Source organism: Chiloscyllium plagiosum, unplaced genomic scaffold (assembly GCF_037043375.1).
Source record: "Chiloscyllium plagiosum isolate Xiang-an unplaced genomic scaffold, Cpla_swu_hap1 HiC_scaffold_37, whole genome shotgun sequence".
NCBI lineage: Eukaryota > Metazoa > Chordata > Chondrichthyes > Orectolobiformes > Hemiscylliidae > Chiloscyllium > Chiloscyllium plagiosum.
Window position 1 is genome coordinate 76,124,049 of NW_028270175.1, and position 21,919 is coordinate 76,145,967.

Sequence of the window (21,919 nt, forward strand, 5' to 3'; positions counted from 1 at the left end):
GTCGCCTGATACTGGAATCAAAATGGAGTCCGTGGTGCTATGAGGTCGCAGTGCTAACCACTGAGCCATCGTGCTGCTCCATGTTACCCTCTAGAAATCTGTCTGATTCTTGCGTCCTCAACCTTATGTAAGCTTCCTTCTTCCTCCTGGCTAGATGTTCTACATCCCTTTGAACGTTGTTAAATGCTTCGCTAAAGTCCACGTGGACAATGTTCACTGCTCTGCCTTCATCTGTCTCTTGGCCACCTCCTCGAAGAGTCAATCCGGTTTGTGAAACACGGTTTCCCACTCACAAAGCCATGCTGACTATCTCTAATCAGCCCTTGCCTTTCGAAATATACGTAGCTCCTTTCTTTCAGAATCTCCTCCAACAACGTCCCCATCACTGGGCTCACGGGGGTGTAATTTCCTGGCTTTTCCTGCAGACCTTAAGTGATGGAACAGCATTAGCCACCCTCCAGTCTTCCAGTGCCTCACTGTGTCTGTTGATAATATACATATCTCTGCAAGGGATACTGCAATCTCTTCCCTAGCTTCCCACAATATTCTAGAATTGACCTAATAAGCTACCGAGGATTGATCTACCTTTATTTGTTTTAAGATTCCAGCACTTTCTCTTCTCTGTTGAGGATTATTTCCAAGACATCACTATTTATTTCCCCAAGTTCCCGAGCTTCCATGTCTTTCGCCACAGTAAATACTGACAAGAATATTTTGTCCAATATCTCACCCATCTCCTCTGGTTCCACACATAGGCGACCTTATTAATATTTAAGAGGCCCTATTCTCTACAAAGACTCTGTTTAGCTTATTGAAACTTGCATAATAGGCTTCTGATAATTCAAACACACCATATCCCCGTACCACTACACCCCTCCTGTACCCTTCCAATTCTGCCATTTATGTTCACACCAACAAATTAAATCCAATAGGCTCAAAAACAAATTCTCTTTTATAAAATGTATTTCTATGTGCCCAGTTATTGTATATTGACACACACTTTCTAACAATTTCAGTATACTTCTGATTTACTGTCAGGCTAACACTATTAGGTTTCAGACTGACAGCAGAAAGGGTTGAGGGAGATCTTGTTTATCAATCTGAGAAAGGTAGCTCAGACTTGCATCAAGATCCTTCTGTATACCAATGTCCCTCTGTATCCTAACTTTCTTCTGGACTTTGACATCATCACAGTTACTGTACTGCCCTTGCTGCCAGTACATTCATTGCCCTGACTGTAACCATATTGACATTACCAGCACTGTCTCGTGCCTATAAAATAATTCCTGATAATAGTTGCTGCTGCGTGCTTATTCTCAGCTCCACCCAAATAGACTCCAAATGTTGATCATCAGATCCACATGATTGCCTCATTAATGCATTAACCTCGTCCTTCCTTCACAACATGTTGGCTTTTTGCCCCGTCTGCCTCTTGGGACTAGATTGGGTTGGGATATCTGGTCAGCGTGGATGTGTTGGACCGAAGGGTCTGTTTCCATGCTGTACATCTCTATGATTGGATGACTCTAACGCAACAACCCTTCAATATTCCCTTCCCAGCGATGGTCATTCAGCAGCTACATTCCGGAATGACAGTACCATCATATCTGTTCACTGTCATTCCATCTGCCTTATGGCGAATGCAGGGAGTCATTCCTCAGTAGTGGGTGTTTGAACGGATGGGTAGAGATTACAGAGATAGGGAGGCTAACAGGGGCTCAAGGATGTTAGAATTAAACAGATTTACATCTGGACAAGAATCTCAGTGGGCCAAAGATGTTTGGGAATTGGAGGAATTTACAATGATAGAGGGAGCTGGGTTAGATTCTGGAATGGGGTAGGGATGAATGTAGGGAGAGACAGGCAGATTGAGAGGCACAGACACGGGGTGTTTCAGGGAGAAGTGTATTGTGTATACTAACAGAGATATGGAAGGTTGTCGTGACTGAAGACGTTTACAGATAGAAGAAGGCTTCAAGAATCTGGAGGCTACAGAGATAGGAAGGCAATTGAGAATGCCAGCTTACTGGGTTGGAGACAGTTACACGGATAGGGAGGGTTGCACAAACTGAAAGAGGATCCTGTTGTCGGGAGGGGTTTGGAGTTGGGAACAAGGGTGAAATTTTAAAAGATTAACATCGAAGAATTGGAGAACGATAAGGAGATTACAAATTTTTCCACAGCTAAGGAAGGGTAGTAGGAGCTGGAGAAGATTACATAGGTAGGGACAGATGGAGAGATTAAACACATTGACATGGAGGGTGGTATTGGTGGGAGGAGCTTACAGGGATAGACAGGACAGTCGGGGTTTACAGGAATCAAGGAATTTAGTATCTACTGGAGAAGTTTAGGAATTAGGTTGTGAGGGATTGGAGAACCTGATAAAGACAGAGACAGAGAGAATGGTGTGGACGAGAGGAGATTCCAAACAGAGTAAGGATTCTTGGGACTGGAGGATATTACAGAGATCACGAATAAAGCATGGGCCAGTATTGATGTCTGCGATCCCCTGTACTGTCTCAGGGAGGACCAGCACAGCAGAGGTGAAAGCAGGACCCACACAAGATTGTGAGAATGAAGCCTAGAATGTTGCTGTTCCTTGCTCAGCACTATATCCTGTCTTCTGGGTCTGAATACAGAAGGCCACTAACTCTTCCCTGTGCTGTTTACTGTGAGTGATCTAACCGGCTGCAGGATTTATTGAAGTCTCCAGATCTCCCTCTCCATCTCTCTCTGGCTGACCAACAAGCTTCAATGAGGTGATGGATGAGACAGGAGTTAGGAATATCTGCCCTTGAATCCATTGAGGTTTTAAAGAATGGGAGAGAAATTGATTGAAACATCTAGGATTCTGAGGTGCTTTCACAGAGTAGATGCCGTGAAGTTAGAAACTAGAACAGTGCAGCAGAGTAATAGGCCCTTTGGCCCATCATGGCTGTGCTGACCATGTTGCTGTTCTGAACTAATCTCATCTGCCTGCACATGGTCCATATCCCTCTATTCTCTGCCTGTTCATGCGTCTGTCTAAATGCCACTTCAAAACTTTACTCTCGTGCCACCTCTCCCACCTCCTGAGAAGCTTCCAAACTCTCTGTACAGAAAACAAGCCTCATTCATCTCACTTATAATTTCTCACTCTCACCTTAAACCGAGGCGCCCTAGTATTTGATATTTTTACATTGGAAGACGGATTCCAACTATCAACACTATTCATCTCTCTCCAAATGCTATATAACTGTACCAGGTCACCCCTCAGCCTCCGATACTCTCGCAAAATAATCTAACTACGTTCAAGCTCCTTATAGTAAACACATTCTCATCCAGGAAACATTCTGGTAACCCCCTGTTACACGCTGCCCAAAGCCTCCACATCCTTCCTGTATTGTGGCGATGAGAACTACATGAAACATTCCAGGCATGGCAAATGAAGTTTCATTCAGTCACAACATGACATGCAAACGTCTGAACTCAGTACTGTGTCCAAAGAAAGGAAGCATACCATACTCCTGCTTTCCTAACACATCCTGCTGTGTTGTTATTTTAAGGGAGCTACAGATTTGCACCCAAGGTCATCTGTTTATCAATGTTTCCAATTAGTGTACTTCCCTCTTCCATTTGACTTCATAAATGCATTACTTCACACTTGTCCAGATCAAATTCGATTTGCCATTTCTGTGCCCAGAGTTCCAGTAGTTCCACTGCTGCAACCTTTAACAATCTTCTTCACTATCTTTAATTCACCTAACTTCCCCCAAACGTTACATGCCTTTCCAAACGTCATCTGCAAATTTACTTATCAAACTACTGACCTTTTCATCTTAATGACAGAGATAACTTTACAAACAGAAATCGCAGCACTCATCCTTGTGAAACACCATTGGCTATAGACATCCAATCCAAAATTCACTGCTCCACATTCCTCTGTCTACTATCAACAAGAAAATGTTGTATCCAACTTATCAACCGCCATAGATTCCATGGATTGTGGTTTGATCTTCCAGGTCTCCCTTGCTATTTCTCACCTCCACCCAAAGTAACTCTAAATTTTGATTCCCAGATTAAACTGGCTGTCTCACTGATGCACTGACTGTATCCTTACCTAACAACTGGACCTTGATTGGCGTTTTTCTGATGCTGCTGAAATCTTTCAATAATCACATCCTATCCATGGTTATTCGGCCGCCACATCTCCATATTCATAGTTCGATCATATCTGTTCACTATAGGTAATGCTGTCATTCCATCTGCCTTGTTGCAAATGCAGGGCACGTTTTGCTGAAAGTGGGTCTTTGAGGGATGGAGAGAGGTCACAAAGTTAGAGAGACGTTTGGGGGCTGGACAGGGTTAAGGATAGTTACACGTGCTAGAGAAATGTCGCAGGAGATAAGATTTATTGTTTGGAGGAAATTACAGCGATAGAGCCGATTCGCATAGATTCCAGATAGGGATTTGTGTCAAATTGTGGCTCATTATAGGGATAACGTTGAGCAGGGTGTAGAATCATTCACAGGATACGAGGATGTGGTACATTTAACAACAGTTAAGAGGGATGGGGATGATGGTATGAACTGGAGATATTACAGGGCTAGGGAAATTGGTATGGTCTCCAGAATATTAAACAGGCAGTAAGGATGGTATGCACAGGAGAATGTTACAGGCATAGGGTGGATAGTATGGACTGGGGAATGTTACAGGGATAGGGAGTAAGTTGTGGAGTGTAGAATTTGACAGGGTTAGGGAGTGTTGTATGGACTAGACAATATTCCAGGGATAGGGAGGAAATTATGGACTGGAGAAAGTTAGAGGCTTTAAGCACTGGAAGATATTTCAGTGAGTGTGAGTGCGGTGCATGCACGAAAATATGATAGGGATAGGAAGGTATGTTGAGACTGGAGGGGGTTACAGTCATAGAAAGGGTTGAGAGAGACTTGAGTCGCTTATGAGCAAAGGATAGGCTGCACCGTGTGTGGAGCTGTTTACAGACAGAAAGGAGAATATAATGGCCTCCAATACATAGGTATATAGGAAATGAAGGATTTAAATTGATTACACAGACCAGGTGGGGAAGGCACCTGAACTGGGAGCGGGAGGGGGACCCATATCCTGGTGGGGCGAATTGCTGGAGCTGCATGAGAGGATACAATCTAATCTGGCAGGATGTTGTATCTTAAACAGTCGAAGGGTCAGAAAGAAGATTGAAGCTGGTACACAAGTTAAAGAAGCCATTTCAAGAGATAAGGCAGGCAGGAACATAACAGGGAATGGGGGGAAACTGATGATTAAACTGCATTTATTTCATTGCAAGGGGCCTGACAGCTAAGGAAGATGAAATCAGGGCATGGATTGGAACATGAAACTGGGATATTAGTTATTACAGAAACACAGCTGAGGGAGGGGCAGGACTGGCAGTTCATTCTTTCAAGGTAGAGAGACCACAGGAAGCATTGAATATGATGCAAGAGAGGACACGTCGTGATGTGTTTTGATTGCATGACTCATTCCAGCAGTACTTAGAGAAGATATTTCTGTGGGATCACCCAGTGAAGCTATGTTAGTGGAACTGAGAAATAAGAATGGGTCATCATTTCTATTTGATTGTCCTACTAATCCCTAATAACAAGTGCCAGACTGAGGAACAAATATGTCGGGAGATCCCAAATGTCAATCATAATAATAGGGCTGTTATGGTAGATGTTTTTTAACTTTCCATCTTAGACCGGGATTGCCAATGTTCAGCGTTTGCAAGGGAGACATTTGGTAATTGATTTCCAGTAAACTCCCAATCAATATATAAACGGCCTGAAAACAGAATTGGGCAAAGTCTGACCTCCCTTTGTGAAACAAGGTAGAGAAAGGGACTGAGGCATTAGTCGGAAAGCATTTTGCCAAAGTGACCACATTTCTATTAGTTTGAAAACAGCGATGGAAAAGGACAGACCTGGTCCACAAGTTCAAGTTATAAAATGGGGCCGGACCAATCTTGATCCTATTAGCTAGGATCTTTCAAAAGGTGATTGGGGAGTCTATTTGCAGAGAAAGGGAAGTCTGGCAAGTGAGAATATTTTAAAAATGAGTTAAACTGAATGATCAGTGCCAGCATGTTCCTGTTTGTGTGCAGCTCAATGCTGAAAGCATTCAGAAACACTGGCTGTCTACTGAGGGTCTGGTCCAGGGTCAAGGAAAAGGAGGCACATGTCAGGTATAGCCAGTTGGATCAAGGGGATCCCTGAGGATCACAGGGACTGTAGGATGGAAATCAGGAATGCAAAAAGGGGACATGGAATCGCATTGGCAAAGAAGGATGAGGATAATCCAAAACTGATTTTAGATAATATAGATACAATAACAGTAAACGACTAACTCTGGACAAATTTGGGGCCCTTAAAGATCAATGAAGCCGTCGATGTGCATAACTGCTGGATATGGCTAAGATCCTAAACAAATTGTTCATTCCAGGACTTACTGTGCACCAAGACTGGGGAACTCAGGGAGCGAAAGATTACTATGTTACAACACAAATTGGGTACTCTGTGCAATTCTATTCTCCCTGCTGTCAGAAGGATGTTGTGAATCTTGGAAGGGCTTAGAAAAGATTAATAAGTTGTTTCCAGGGTTGTTGCTGAATAGGCTGGGGCTATTTTCCCTGGAGCATCAGAGACTGAGGGGTAAACCTACAGACATTTATATAAACATGTTTATATACAGTTACCCCTTCACCTAACGCTATGGGCAATTTAGCATGGCGAATTCAGCTAACCTGCAAAATTTGGACTATGGGAGGAAACCGGAACACCCGGAGGAAAAGCACACAGACACGGAGAGAATGTGCAAACTCCACACAGGCAGTTGGCTGAGGCAGGAATTAAAGCCGGGTTTCTGGTGCTCTGGGACAGCAGTGCTAGCCACTGTGCCATCGTGCCACCCCAAGCAGGGGAGTGGAGAAAATCCTGATAGTTATAGACCTGTGAGCTTTACTTTGATTCTGGGTAAATTGTTGGAAAGGCTTGTCGGGGATAGGATTTATAATCATCTGGAGATGAGTTAGTTGGTTAGAGATAGTCAACACGGTTTTGTGAAGGGTAGGTCGTGCCGCACAAACCTTATTGTGTTCTTTAAGAAGGTAAACAAAGAGATGGATGAGGATAAAGCAGTTGATATGGTGTATATGTATTTCAGTAAGGCGTTTGTTAAGGTTTCCCATGGTAGGCTATTGCCGATAATAAGTAGGCATGGGTTTGTGGGTGATTTAGCAGTTTGGACCAGAAATTGGCTCACTGAAAGAAGGCAGAGGGTAGTGGTTGATGGGAAATATCGATCCTGGAGTTCTGTTACTGGTGGGTACTTCCAGGATGTGTTTTGGGTCCACTATTGCTGTCATTTACATAAATGTCCTGAATGAGGGCATTGAAGAATGGGTTAGTAAATTTGCATAAGACACTAAGGTCGCTAGAGTTGTGGATAGTGACAAAGGATGGTGTAGGTTACAGAAAGGTATAGATAGACAGCTGGACTGAAAGTTCGCAAATGGAGTTTAATGTGGAAAGGTATGAGGCAATTCACTCTGGAGGGAGTAACAGGAACACAGGGTTCTGGGATAATGGTAAGATTGTTGGTAGTGTAGATGAACAGAGAGATATCTATGTCCATGCACATAGATCCTTGGAAGTTTCCACCCAGGTTTATGGGTTTTTTAAGAAACCATTCAGTGTGTGAGTTTGTCTTGGTAGAGGGATTGAGTTTCGGAACCATTAGATCATGCTTCAGCTGTACAAAAGTCTGGGTATAGCCACATTTGTTCAGGTTACTGCATTACAGGATTAAAAATCACACAACACCAGCTTATAGTCCAACAGGTTTAATTGGAAGCACACTAGCTTCCAGAGCGACGCTCCTCCATCAGGTGACAGCGGAGGGCTCGATCGCAACACAGAATCCACAGCAAAAATTTACAGTGTGATGCAACTGAAACCACACATTAAAAATTTGACTGTCTGTCAAGCCTTCCATCTGTTAGAGCACAGCGATAGTTTCACCCCTTCCATGTGTAAATCACAAAACCCCTTCCGAAAGTTGCATTCCCGGGCCAGCCGTCAACAATGGCGATAGCTAGACAACACGCTGAAGGTGGACGGACAGCACGGTGGGGGAGGGGGGGGGGGGCAACACCTTCAGCGTGCTATCTAGTTATCACCATTGTTGACGGCTGGCCCGGGAATGCAACTTTCGGAAGGGGTTTTGTGATTTACACATGGAAGGGGTGAAACTATCGCTGTGTTCTAGCAGATGGAAGGCTTGACAGACAGTCAAATTTTCAATGTGTGGTTTCGGTTGCATCACACTGTAAAGTTTTGCTGTGGATTCTGTATTGAGATCGAGCCCTCCGCTGTCACCTGATGGAGGAGCGTCGCTCCGGAAGCTGGTGTGCTTCCAATTAAACCTGTTGGGCTATAACCTGGTGTTGTGTGATTTTTAACTTTGTACACCCCAGTCCAACACCGGCATCTCCAAATCAGCATTACAGGATGGATGTGTAAGCTTTAGAAATGATTCAGAGGAGATTTACTAGGAAGTTACCTGGTATGGAGGGAAGGTCTGATGAGGAAAGGCTGAGGGACTTTAAGCTGTTTTTGTTCAAGAGAATGTGTTTGAGGTCAATTAATTGAGACATAAGATAATCAGCAGGTGAGATGGGTTGGACAGTGAGAGCCTTTTCTCTTGGATGGCGATGCCTAGCACGAGGGGAGATATCTTTAAATTGAGGTAGATATTAATATTCATAAATAGATATGGGACAGATGCCAGAGGTAGGTTCTTTACTCAGAATAGTCGGGGCATGGAATGTAATGCCTGCAATAGTGGTAGACTCGCCAATTTTAAGGGCATTTAAACGGTCATTGGATAGACATATGGACAAGAATTGGAATAGTGTTGGTTCGGTGGGCTGCATTTTGGCTCCACACGTTGGCGCAAAATCGAAGGCTGAAGGACCTGTATTGCGCTGTCATGTTCTGTGTTCCAGTGGGCATAAATATGAGATGGGGGAGGAAAGACTTAAAAGAGATTTTAGGAGAAAATTTTCTACACAGAGGATGGTGCAGTTATGGCATGAGCTTCCAGGGGAAGTGGTAGAGAGAAGTACAATTACAACATGTAAAAGACATTTGGGCAGGTACATGGGGAGGAGAAGGTTTTTATGGATACGGGTGAAATGCAGGGAAACGTGACTCGTTCATGGACTCTGGTTAGCATGGACTAGTTGGATTGAAGGAACCACTTCCGTGCTGCATGACTCTGTCTCCAGTTATTGAAGGAGGAGAAGACGACCGAGATAAGGCATGTTGTGGACACTGAAGCAAGTTACACCGATAGGGATGGTAGTCTGGAATGCAGTACATTTCAAATATGTGGAGGGACTTTTGGGATAGGACAAGGTTACAGTGATAGGAACTGTTATAGGAGTTACAAGTTGTTGAAGACACTGGTGCACAAGAAATTCCACAGATACACTGTTGCAGAGTAGTGAGTCTTAGTACAACAGAACTTACAGTAAGAATGGTGATTGAGCTCGGAGTGTGTGTGTACTGTGCTGCACGTCCAATACTGTATCGTATCATGTCCTGTTAGCTGATGTTTGGAGCCCTCTCATTACTTTCTGCTCTGTGCACTATGGGTGATCTTACCACACTGCAGGATTTATTGAAGGCTCCAGATCTCCCTGCCCTTTGTCTCTCTGGCTGACCAACCATCATCAATGTGGTGATGGACGAGACATCCAGCAGCTGGGAAGTTAATCGAGTCTGAACCTTTCTGAGTACCTACAGGAGACAGAGAAATAGACAGAATGGGAGATTAGACGGATACAGTGAGGATTAAAAATGGCACTGAGTACCACCACAGAAATCTGGAAAATCCCAGTCTCCATCCTTGGCCTGTGCTGCCTCGTCTCTATGGAGTGGAGAAATCTGTTAGCTCAGGATCTGGCGTAGGTGCAATCGAGAGAGAGAGAGAGCGAGAGAGAGAGACAGAGAGAGAGAGCGAATGCGAGAGCAAGAGCGAGATACTAAGTGATATCACCAGAGTGCTGGAAGATATCAGGATCATACAACTGTGTTGGACGAACAGGTTTTGCTTCATTATAACGGGTCAGGAATGAGCAACCTCTGAGCAGGTGAAGTGATGGCCGTGTGGTATTATTGCTAGAGCATATATCCCAAACCCTCAGCTAACATTCAAGGAAGGCCGGTTGGAATCCCACCATCAAAAATGGTCGAATTTGAAATCAATAATTTTAAAAATAGTAATTAACAATCCACAAATAAGTTTGAGACCATTGCTGATGTACAAAAAACCCCAAACACTTGCCCTTTTGTGGTGAAAGGGTTAAAATTGTGTCCCAATACATGTGTGAATCTAACCGAAAATGGAAGGTGTCGCTTGGTCCCGTGTGAATCTTGTTATACACCTTCCCGTGTGAATAACCAGAATGGAATGTGTTTTTTAGCCTTGCTCTGCTCTAACCGAAAATGGAAGGTGTCGCTTAGTCCCGTGTGAATCTTATTATACATCTTCCCGTGTGAATCTTCTTATCTGTATGTAACCAGAATGGAATGTGTTTTTTAGCCTTGCTCTGCTGTTCACATGAATGTTTATATCTGGAAAAGAGTATATCAGCTGGAGAAGTCTCCAGTTCGGTAGAGTCTGCTCCGGGGTTACGTTTAACCGCCGAGCGTGGGTTGTTGGCAACCGCTCTACGAGAACTGACGGCTCCCAGTTCGGGTAACGTGTAGAGTGAGTATAAACCAGACCCGTTGTAAGTACGAGACTGGTTGTGGTGACACTGCGGGGAATAAAACACTTATATTCTAGCATACTCGCCTCTTGGCTGTTTGTTCTGTGTCAGACTACTTTCCTGCGAGCCTGGTCCTTGACCTTGAGAATTTTTTTTAAAACACCTTTCGAGAAAGACATCTGCCTATCCTCACGTGCTCTGCTCGACATCCCCACAGCAAAGTGTTTGACTTTCAATTACCCACTGAAATGGCCGAGCAAGTTACTCAGCTCAAGGGCAGCTAGGGCTGGGCAAGAAAGGCTGGTCAGCCAAAGACATCCACATCCCATACCTGATTTTAAAAATAATCCTTTCGGATGGCCCCACTGGAACCGTGCTGGGACCAGGGTCCTGGTCAACCATGTCGGTAGGTTTATGGACAAGGCTTTCAACTGACAGAGAGGATGCAGGGACAGTTTTCAGGTGAAAGGAGATTTCCAAATCCAAAGAGAAAAGGAGAAGTATGGGAACAGCATGGGAATATGGCTGAAGCCAAGCAAAAAAAGAACAAGATTGGACAGAGTTTAAATAAAACTGTACATCAGTGAATAGATTTATGTCATGAAATTGTGGGAAAGAGTAAGTTTTTTTTGAGTGAACAACGTCGCTGCAGTAAGTTAGATGGATTTGTCACACAAAGCTAAAAGAGATTTAGACCCCAGGGAGACATGGATAGAGGGTGAACAGAAATATTCAGTAGGTCATATTCTTGTGCAAACTCAGGCAAAATGGGTAAACCAAACAATTATTATCAACAAAGGCATTGCAGAGAAAACATTTGGCCGCAGACCATGAAGTAGAGTCAGTCTGAATGTACATTCTGGCTACTACTTGCCAAGGACACAAGCAGCTGAACAGCTTTAGCCACCGAACAGCATTCCATTGCTCATCACTGCATTACACAGGAACTTATTGGATTTTTAATAAAGGCATTATGATAATTTTGGAAAACTTCAATATTTGTATAATCTGGGACAATCACACGGGCAGCATTGATATTGGAAGAGGAGTTAGGTTATTTTTTTAAGTGTTTCTTTGAAAAACACATTGTGCAACTGGCTGGGGACATAACTATCGCAGAGCGACCGTGTAATGAAACTCAGTGAATGAGTAATGTCACCTGCAGAGATCCTTCGGGAAATTGTGATAAAGTGCAGTTTAAAGAAACATAAAATTTTAAAGTGAATCACAGAAAGGACACGCTACAACTTGAAACAAAAGTAGTCAATTACATGAGTTTGAGAGGAGAACTGACCAAGGTAAACAGGCTAAACAGACTGAAACATGTGTCTGTAAATGGAAATCATTTAATGGAACAGTATAAAACACTCAACAAAAGGACATTCTATTGAAACAGTAAAACCCTCAGCAGGAAATGCCAACTGGTCCCTCACTCAGGACAAAAGGGATCATTCTAGATTATGAGGCAGAGAAGATCACCACAAAATACTTAAAATCCTGAAGTGAGAGAGTGCTTCAGGAGTAAATGTTAAATGGATTGCAAAGGGTCTGCTAGCAGGCGAGGGCTGTGGGAAGGGGAATCATTGTCAGGGTTTATTGACACGACATGAACAGGGAGAGGTGAAGGTGCTGGATGGTGGTGAGTGTGTTACAGAGAGTGGTCAGGGCCTGAATGGTGTTACAAAGCCAGTACAGATTGTTGCAGCTGGAGGTGTTTGCAGAGGTAGGGAGGGACATATGTATTTTTATTTATTCATTCATGGCATGTGGGTGTCACTGCCTGGACGAACATTCTTTGATCCCACTGGTAATTATTCAGAGGGCAACTTGGAGTCAGCCATATTGCTGTGGGATGGAGTCACATATCATCCAGACCAGGTTAGAATGTCAGATGCCCTTCACTAAAGGAGGTCAGTGAACCAGATGAGTTCTTCCTACTGAACAACAATGCTTTTATGGTGGCCTCACCAATGACTTTTAGAGATACACCATGACATCCTGACTCCTACTCTCAATGTTCTCCCCAATAAAGGTAACCATCCCAAAGACCTGCTTCACCAGCCTGTCGACCTGTGACACCACTTTCAAAGAACTGTGTACCTGCGTCCTTGGGTCTCTGACTGACAACACTACCCAGGGTCCGAGCATTAACTGTACATGTCCCACCTTGGTTTGTTTCACCAAAATGGAACACTTCACATGATCTAATTAACCTCCATCTGCTCTTTTCAGCCCACTATCCCAGCAGTACTGTTCATCCTGTTGTATCATATATAATCGTCTCCACTAACCACTTTACCACCAATTTCAGTGTCACCCAAGAAGCTTACTTACCAAGAAACCAATATTTCCATCCAAACCATTTATCCAAATGACAAACACCAGTGGACCCACTACACCGCTGGTAACATGCCTGGAGTCAGAAAAAAAACATGACACCCATCACTCTCTGTCTACAACCATCAAGCAAATTTTGTATCCAGTTCACTAGCTCCTCCTGAATGCCATATCCTTTTTGCAATGATCTCAGTTTATTACCCAGTTTACCAGACAGAACATAGAACAAAGAACACTTCTGCCCAAGACCCTTCAGCAATTTTTTCATGCCAAACTATTATCCAACTGTAAGATCAAACTAACCTATATACCCTTCATTTTACTATTATCCATGTATCTGTCCAAGAGTCTATTAAATATCCCGAATGTGTCAAATTTTACTATCACCATTGTCAATACATTCCAACCACCTACCATTTTCTATCCTCTTATCCATCCTCCATTCACCTTAAAATTACACCCCCTTGTAATAGCCATTTATGCCATAGGAGGAAAACTCTCTGACTATTCACTCACTCTGTGCCTCGCATCATCTTGTTCACCTCCACAACGTCACCTCGACCCCTTATTCACTCCAATGAGAAAAGCCTTAGCTCCCTCAGCCTTTCTTCGTAAGAACTGCCCTCCATTCCAGGCAGCATCCTGGTAAATCTCCTGTGTACGCTCTCTAAAACTTGCACAGCATTTCTGTAAACAGGGGACCAGAACTGAACACAATATTCTAAGTGTGGTCTCACCAGGACGCTATAAAGATGCAGTAAAACCTCACGGCTCTTGAAATCAATCCCCTTTCTAAGGAAAGCCAACACAACATATGCCTTTTTAACAACCCTACCAACGTGCGTGGCGATTTTGAGGGATCTATGGATACGGACCCCATGATCTCTCTGTTCCTCCGCACTGCCAAGTATTCTGCCTTTCACCCTGTATTCTGTATTCAAATTCGACCTCCAGAATGAATCACTTCACACTTTTCCAGATTGGACTCCATCTGCCACTTCCAGCCCAGCTCCGCGTCCTGTCAATGTCCCATTGCAACCTACAACAGCACTCCACATTACCCACCACTCCACCATCGTTCATGTTATTGGCAAACTTACTAACCCACTCTCCAACATCCACATCCAAGTCATTTATAAAAATCACAGAGAGCAGAGTCCCAAAGCCGACTGTTACAGAACACCACTGGTCACTGAGCTCCAGGCTCAATACTGTCCATCTGCCGCCATACTCTGTCTTCTCTGGGCCATCCGATCCTGCATCCAGAGAGACAGATTTCCCTGTATCCCAATCATCCTTCTTTTCTGAATGAGCCATCAACATATTTTGTCATATACTCAAAGAATTCAATAAGGTTTGTGAGGCATGACCTGCCCCTCACAAATCCATGCTGTCTCTAATTTAACTATGTCTTTCCAAGTAGTCATAAATCCTGTCTTTAGAGTCCTCGCCAATAATCTGCACACCACAGACATTAGACCAAATCTGTAATTTCCAGAATTCTACATCCGTAATATTGTCCAGACGCTACAAATCTTCTCCCCTCTGCCATGTTCCCCAGAAGGGCACTGGAGGGTGGTGGGGGTTACAGAGTCAGGGAGGGATATCAGCACAGGAGGATGTTTCAGACATTAGGAGGGTTGCAGTGCCAAAAGGAGGCTTCAGTAATTGTGAGGTTTCATGGTGATGAAGGCATTTGAGGAGGGAGGGAGGGAGGATTGTAGGGAAATGAGAGGTTTCACAGTTAAGGTGCTTTGTTAGGACTGCAAGAGGTTACTGAGTCGGGGAGGTTTAAGCACTAGAGGTTGTTACATAAACATGGTTTTGTTGCAATGCAGGAAGAGGATGCAGGAAGCTGGAGTGTATGGGGTCTGACCGAGATGACACAAATGGGAAGACTTGTCAGGAGTGGAGGTGTTTACTGAGACAGCAATAGTCTGATCTGGAGCAGAGGACCCAGATTGGGAGGGATGTGGGGACTGGAGGTGATTTCACAGGGAAGGAGGACCATAGAGCCACAGGAGGTTACAGAAACGTGGAGCGCTCTCGGGCTGACAGGGGTTCATGGAGTTGGGAATGCTGGGAGGGATAGAGATGTTTACAGGGATAAGGATGTTTGTAGGACAAGGCTGGATTAAACAGACAGGGACTGTTTCAGGGAGCTGAGCAGATTACAGAGATAAAGAGGTTTGTATCATCTGGCGGAACAAACAGAGATATGGAGGGTCATCGTGACTGAAGATGTTTATAGATATAGGAAGGCTTAGGTTATGGGGGTTATTTAGACATGGAGGCTGTGGAATCTGGATTCTTTTTTGAGAGATTGGGTAGCAAGATTGGTTGAAGACAGTTGCACAGATAAGGGAGCATAGCATAAACAGAAGGAAGTTCCTGTGGTAGGGAGGGTTCGAGTGGAGAGTGATGTTTACACAGATGGGCATAAGAGCTGGAGAAGGTTATGGAGATGAGTAAATGTTTGGAGATAGAGGAGGAGGTACATTGTCAGGGTGCTTGATAGTGACGGGAGGATGTTACATTGTTAGTGAGTCTTGTTGGAACAGGATCGGGAGAGACACGGGCATTGGAGTGGGATCTACAGATCGTGAGTGTTGCAGGGACCTGAGAGAATAACACAGATAGGGATGGTGGTACGGTCTCCACAGACTGATGGCGTTTTAGGGACTGGAAGAGGTTATGTAGATGGGGAGAACTGTAAGAGCTGCAGGAGCTTATGGAGAGTTGAAGAGTTGGAGCAGTTCACAGAGGGAGGGTTCTCCAACAGGAGTAGGTCACAGATAGTGAGGGTTGTGTGGCCTGAGAAAGTTAAAGAGAGGGGAGCTTTCGGGACTGGAAGATATTACACTGACAGGGACAGTTGAAGAGACTGAAGCAAAAATGCATGGAGAAGGTTACACAGATAGGGAGGGATGTAGGGACTGAAGGTGAATACACAGACATGGAGAGGTTGCATTGTTAGACGGAGCTTAGAGGGATAGGGACTGGTGTAGGGATTTACACAGATAGGGAAGGTTGTGTTTTTGGTGAAGGTCACACTGATACAGACAGTGTTAAAGAGTGTTTAATGGACTACAGAGGAGCTCAGACAGAATGTATTATGGGGAGTGGTGGAGATTACAGTCACAGAGATGGCTGCCGGTTTGAAAAGAGCTTCTACAGATCCTCAGTGCTGTAAGGCTGAAGGGAGGTTACAATAATAAGGGTTATCTACACTGAATTACTTTTTTGATATCGAGAAAGTCTCAGAACGGGATTGTCACAAGGAAGTATAGAGTGTCCAGATGTGTTTATAGAAATATAAATGTTTTTAGGGGTTTCAGGAAGGAACAGTGATTGAGAGTGCTGTAACGAATGGCAATAGTTATAGAGAGGGTTCTAAAAGCAGGAAGAGGTGACAGTCATATCGATCTTTGTGAGGACTGGAGAAGCTTACATCGCCAAGGAATGTTTTAGAAACTGTTGGAGATTACACATATAAGGAGAGTATTGGGGATGAGGCAAGGTTCAAGAGACAGGTATGGTTGACAGGACTGGGCAATAACCTGAATAGAACCTCCACAGTGTGTAAACAGGATATTCACCACCTTGTGCAAATAGCGAATGGGCGAGGGGGAACTGATGATTAAACAGCATTTATTTCAATGCAAGGGGACTGACAGCTAAGGAAGATGAACTCAGGGCATGGATTGGAACATGGGACTGGGATATTATAGTTATTACAGAAACAAAGCTGAGGGAGGGACAGGACTGGCAGTTCATTGTTTCAAGGTGGAGAATCTAAGGAAGCATCGAAGGGTAGGCAAGACAGGACGCGTGCTGGTGGGTTTTCATTATATGAATCATTACATCAGTAACTAGAGAGGATATCCCTGTGGTATCACCCAGTGACGCTATGTTGGTGGAACTGAGAAATAAGAATGGGTCATCACTCTGACACGATTGTCCTCCTTACCCCGAATAATCAGTGGCAGACTGAGGAACAAACATATCTGGAGATCTCAAATATCAATCATAATAATAGGCCTGTTGTGGTTGGGGTTTTTAAACTTTCCAAACCTAGACTGGGACTGCCAGTGTTCCGTGTTTACAAGGGAGGAATTTGGTAATTGTGTTCCAAAAAACCCCCAATCAATATGTAAATGGCCTGAAAAGAGAAAGGGGCAAAACCTGACCTCCCCTTGTGAAACATGGCAGGAAAAGGGACTGAGGTGTGAGTTGGAAAGCATTTTGCCAAAGTGACTCAAGTCTATTAGTTTGATAACAGCGATGGAAAAGGACAGAGCTGGTCCACAGGTTCAAGTTATAAAATGGGGCCAGACTAATCTTGATAATATTAGCCAGGAACTCTCAAAAGCTGATTGGGGAGTATATTTGCAAGGAAAAGGAAGTCTGGCAAGTGAGAATATTTTAAAAGTGAGATAAACTGATCGATCAGCGCCAGCAATTTCCTGTTTGTGTGCAGGTCAATGCTGACAGCATTCGGAAACACTGGCTGTCTATTGAGGGTCTGGTCAAGGAAAAGGGGGCACATGTCAGGTACAGCCAGCTGGATCAAGGGAATCCCTGAGGAGCACAGGGGCTGTAGGAATACACTTTGGGTAGAAAACAGGAAAGAAGAAGGAAAGGGGAATCCAAAAGTGATTGTATCAGTATATTAAGAGTGCATAAGTAACTCAGGACAAAATAGTGTCCATTAAAGATCAATGAGGCCATCGATGTGTGGAACCGCAGGATATTTGCTCAGATCCTAAACAATTTTTTCACTCCAGAACTTACTGTGGACAAAGACTGGGGAACTCAGGGAACAAGAGTAATACGTTAGACCACAATTGGAGTTCTCTGCAATTCCAGTCTCTCTGCTACAGGAAGGATGTTGTGAAACTTGTAAGGGCTCAGAAATGATTAACAAGATATTGCCCGGGTTGTTGCTGAATAAGCCAGGGTTACTATCATTGGAGAATCGGAGATGGAGGGATGAACTTACAGAGGTTTATATGAACATGAGCGGTATGGATAGGGTAAGCATTCAAGGCCTTTTCACAGAAGTTGGGGAGTCCAGAAATAGAGGGCATAAGTTTAAGGTTAGAGGTGAATGGTTTACAGAGGGACTGAAGGGACAGCTTCTTCACACACACGGTGATGTGTGTATGGAATGAGCTGAGAGAGAAAGTAATGGAGACTGATACAATTACAACATTTAAAAGGTATCTGGATGGGCATCTGAATAGTAAGGGTGGGCGGCACGGTGGCACAGTGGTTAGCACTGCTGCCTCACAGCGCCGGAGATCCGGGTTTAATTCCCACCTCAGGCGACTGACTGTGTGGAGTTTGCACGTTCTCCCCGTGTCTGCGTGGGTTTCCCCTGGGTGCTCCGGTTTCCTCCCACAGTCCAAAGATGTGCACGTCAGGTGAATTGGCCATGCTAAATTGCCCGTAGTGTTAGGTAAAGGGGTAAATGTAGGGGAATGGGTGGGTTACGCTTCGGCGGGTCGGTGTGGACTTGTTGGGCCGAAGGGCCTGTTTCCACACTGTATGTAATCTAATCTAATCTGTAAGTAATCTAATCTAAAAGGGTGTAGACGTATATGGGCCAAATGCTGGAAAAGGGAATGGGTTTAGTTAGATCTTCTGGTAAGCCTGGACGAGTTGGGACCGAAGGGTCTGTTTCTATGATGTATATCTCTATGACTTGAAAACAGCGCATGTTATAAAAGAGGTGGTGCTGGAGGTTTTAAAACTCAAAGCTATGGCATGTCCCAGAACCCAATTAAGTGTATCACAGGACACTGTGGGATGCTAGGGAAGAAATTGTGGAGCCCCTAGCAAAGGTATGTGTACTACTGACATCCATGTGTGATGGGCTGGCAGGCTGGACGGTGGCATCATGGACAGTGAAGGATGTTTTCTGAGATTACAAATGGATCTTGATGAAGGGAGTGAATGGGCTGAAAAAATAGAGATGGAATTCAATCTTAATAAATATGAGGTAATGCATTTTGTAAAACAAACAAGGGTAGAGCTTATACAATTAATGTTAAGACTTCGGTTAGTGTTTTAGAGCAGAGGGACCTCTGGGTTCAGATACATAATTCTTGAAGGTTGCATTACAGGATGGATAAGACAGTGCTTTGCATGCCTGACTATTGCTCAGTCCATTGAGTGGAAGATTTGGGACGTCATGTTGAGATTGCACAGACATTTGTGAGGCCTGTTCTGCAATACTCTGTCCAGTTCTGGTCGCCCAGTTAATAGGGAGGATATTATTAAGCTTCAGGGCATTCAGAAGAGATTTACCAGGATAATTCTGGGTATGGAAGGCTTGAGTTCTGAAAAATGGCTGGACAGGCTGAGTCTTTTTTCACTGGAGCCTGGAGGTTGAGACATGATGCTATAAAGGTTTATGGGGAAAAATGAGTTATACACAGTTTCTACACAGCCCAGAACCTCTCACATGAACATCCAACCTTGACCATCACTGACACCACCGCATGGGGATCACACAGAAGAATCATCTGCCTGACGAGAAGCCAGCCATCCGCATGGGTGGCTGACTGGATCTGGTGCCCTAACTCACTGTTCTTGACCTCTGCAGCACTCTGGTCTGTAGCAGAGGGCAGAGTCCTAGATATACTTGGCCACAATATGTCTGCCCACAATTCCATTTTCAATAATATTTGGACAGGATTCCAAACCCACCACCTAAGAACATACAATGACACTTATTTTGTCTGCGGCCGCAAGTCGTACCCTGGCTGGCGTTGTCATGGGCTGGCACGTGGCATGTGGTACCACTCCTTTCCCACTCCCAGTCGTCTCCTTTGCAGAAGCTTATTCCCCGCAGAAAGCGCGCCTTCACTGCCCCATACGAGATACCCTCTCCCCCCTTTGTGTGACAACTTACGAACACCCTGCACCTCAACATAGAGGCACATCAGTTGGCCACCATGCGAGAGGATATATCATGCCACGGCTGAAGGGCTTGCCCAGCTGAATGCAGAGGCTGTCGCCATTCGCACTGTGGCCCAGCAAAACATAATGGCCATGGACTACTGGCTGGACAAAAAAAAGGGGCACTAGCGGCTTCATTCGCAAAGCCTGCTGTACCTACACCCCTGAACCCAACGAAAATATAACGGACCTGTCACACCACATTCGACAGGCTGCTTCTGACCCAAATGAACCGGAGTCCACTGGGACCTGTGGACCTGGGCAACCTCCTGGCATGGCTCACGGGGCACTGAACTGCTAGAGGAACTGGTATCTTTTTTTGCGGTTGTGGGTATCATTATCCTGGCCATGGGCCTCCGTATGTGCTGCTGCCGGTTTTGTACAGCACTTTTACCCCTCCTGTCCTCACAAACCAGCTTGTACAAGTTCGCTGGAGTGAGATCCCCTCCCCGACACAAACAACGCTGGGTCAGATTCAGACACGGACTACTACCTCTCTGACACCAAAGCCCCACCACTGATAGCCTCCCCTTTCTGGGCTACATTGCACCTTTTCAACATGCTCTTCAGCAAAGAGCGAACTGTGGAGAAAATCTGGTACACTTCCCACTCATAGCATAACCACATTAAAAAACACAGAAGCATGTTGGCGAAACACAGAAATCATACCTGCCAACAAAACAGAACACACCCACAATGCCTAAGTCGTGGCCAAACAGGCGAATATCGAATCCAGATATTCTAAGCTACTCCCAGACCAGATAATAACTTCTCAAACAGCCTTCCCAGTAAGTTCCTCGCCTCGATCATCACTTCAGTCCTAATACCCTAAGCGCAGTCTCGTTTCCCATATAAACCAATGGCACATAAACAAAGAGGCAGACTGAGAGACCCCGGAAGACTTTGCTCCCAGGAGGAACACAATGGCCAGAACTGAATGACAGGAGAAGGAAATTTTACACATACTCGTGCAGACAGGAAATACCGTTAAGAATCCTCGAGAAGACATTTTCACCCATTCAAGGAGATGGCTGGAATCTCCAGTGGCAATTACAAATGAATTGTTACTGCCAGACGCTTGTTTAAATTATATTTAGTTTATTCTTGTTTTAATCGCTTCCCAATTTTCGCCACTATGCTGTTACAGCTTCAAAATTATCCTCTTTGTTTTGTGCCCCTATGAAATCTGCGTGCACTCTCTGCTTTGGGGAGTACATTCTTGCCATCTGTGCAGAGAATCAGTTCTGGGTCAGCCTGGTACATGTCTTTACCCCGATGTCAATTTGTTTCATCAAACTGTTTGCCAGCTTTCTACCTGATTCTCTGATCCATTTGGCTGACACCTCGTGATCGTGAATTGTTTATGTTTTTACCCTGTTATCAGTCTCCCCTGGGGAATCTCACTCAAACCCACATACACGACATCATATCCACTCCCCTCGTTTGAACATCTGATCTCTTCCTCAAATCATGTAATCAGATCTGTTATGCATTACCTCCTTTGACAATACCATGCTGACGCCTTGATCAAACCTTGCCTGGACAAGTCGCAATTAATTCTCTCCTTCAAAGGTAGCTCCAAACGTTTACCGACCACTCCTGTGAGACTCACTTGGTTGTATTTCGCTGGTGTGTTTCTACCTGCCTTGTAAAAAAAGTGGAACCCCATTAGTAGTCCTGCAGTCCTCGACCAACTCCCCTGTGGCCAAAGAGGAATGTTAACATTGCTCAGAACCCCTTAAATTGCTCCTTTGTCTCACAAAGTTACGTTAGGTACAACTCCACTCTGAGCTGGGGATTTGTCCACGTTTCAGACTCTCAAAACTT